The sequence below is a fragment of the Rutidosis leptorrhynchoides genome, chromosome 9 (assembly GCF_046630445.1).
Source record: "Rutidosis leptorrhynchoides isolate AG116_Rl617_1_P2 chromosome 9, CSIRO_AGI_Rlap_v1, whole genome shotgun sequence".
Classification (NCBI taxonomy): Eukaryota; Viridiplantae; Streptophyta; class Magnoliopsida; order Asterales; family Asteraceae; genus Rutidosis; species Rutidosis leptorrhynchoides.
Window position 1 is genome coordinate 281,904,219 of NC_092341.1, and position 1,546 is coordinate 281,905,764.

General features: G+C 37.1%; 1 non-coding gene across 1 annotated transcript; it reads right to left on the bottom strand.

Annotated features, from left to right (window-relative positions):
• Positions 1 to 364: 364 nt before the first annotated feature.
• LOC139869881 (small nucleolar RNA R71) lies at positions 365 to 471 on the bottom strand. Its single transcript, XR_011766458.1, has one exon. It is a non-coding gene; the product is annotated as a small nucleolar RNA R71 (small nucleolar RNA).
• Between the last annotated feature and the right edge of the window lie 1,075 nt (positions 472 to 1,546).

Sequence of the window (1,546 nt, forward strand, 5' to 3'; positions counted from 1 at the left end):
AAGTATGGAAGACCGAATGAGAGCTACACGCACTGGCCAAGTTCATGCCATTACTCAACCAGACATTAATGCGCCAGATTATGAAATCAAGGGACAAATCCTACATATGGTAACTAATCAATGCCAATTTAGTGGTACGCCGAAGGAAGATCCAAACGAACATCTTCAAACCTTTAATAGGATCTGTACTTTATTCAAAATCAGAGAAGTTGAGGATGAACAGATCTATCTCATGTTATTTCCCTGGACTTTAAAAGGAGAAGCCAAAGATTGGTTAGAATCGTTACCTGAAGGGGCGATTGACACATGGGATGTTTTAGTTGAGAAATTTCTTAAAAGATTCTTTCCAGAATCTAAAGCCGTGAGACTTCAAGGAGAAATTGTTACGTTCACAAAAAAGCCAAATGAAACTCTATATGAAGCGTGGAAAAGATTTGGAAAGTTGTTGAGAGGATGTCCTCAACATGGTTTAGACACTTATCAAATAGTACAAATATTCTACCAAGGATGCGACATTACTACACGAAAAGACATTGACATAGTAGCTGGTGGTTCCATTATGAAGAAAACCGCAACTGAAGCTTACAAAATTATTGATAACACAGCCTCCCACTTACATGAGTAACATCAAGAAAAAGACATCGTTAGATCATCTAAAGCGGCTAGAGCCGATTCTAGCCATGACTTTGATTCTATTTCCACAAAATTAGATGCTTTCGAGAGACGAATGGACAAGATGACTAAAGATATTCACGCAATACGCATTAGTTGTGAACAGTGTGGAGGACCACATTTGACAAAAGATTGTCTCACTATTGAACAAACAATGGAACAAAGAGAGAATGTTTCATACATGAACCAAAGGCCTGGAAATAATTATCAAAATAATTATCAACCGCCAAGACCAAACTACAATCAAAATCAGAATTATAACCGAAATGTTCCATACAACAACCAATAAGGTCCTAGCAATCAACGAGTATCAAATAATACCTATAACCAGCAAAGACCTATTTTTCCAAATAAACCACCACAAACCGATGATAAAAAGCCAAATTTAGAAGATATGATGTCAAAGCTAGTTGAATCTCAAACGCAGTTTCTCACATCTCAGAAACAAACCAATGAACAAAATGCTCAAGCATTTAGAAATCAATAAGCTTCAATCCAAAATATGGAATAAGAAGTAAGCAACCTAGCAAGGTTGATAGGTGAAAGAAAACCGAGGAGTCTACCTAGCGATACAAATGCTAACCCCCGAAATGAAACAGCCAAAGCCATTACCACAAGAAGTGGTATTACACTTAAACCACCTGAAATGCCTGTAATTTCTGATGACTCTATTCCTACTACACAAGCACCACAGCCTGAGCAAGATAAGGAAACAGAACCGGTAGTTGAAAAGGTTAATGAAGATAACATAGTTAAGGCTAAACCTTATGTTAAACCATACCAACCACCACTTCCTTACCCGAGTAAAATGAGAAAAGAAAGACTTGAAGCCGAGCAATCCAAATTCTTGGATATGTTTAAAGAAATAAATGTC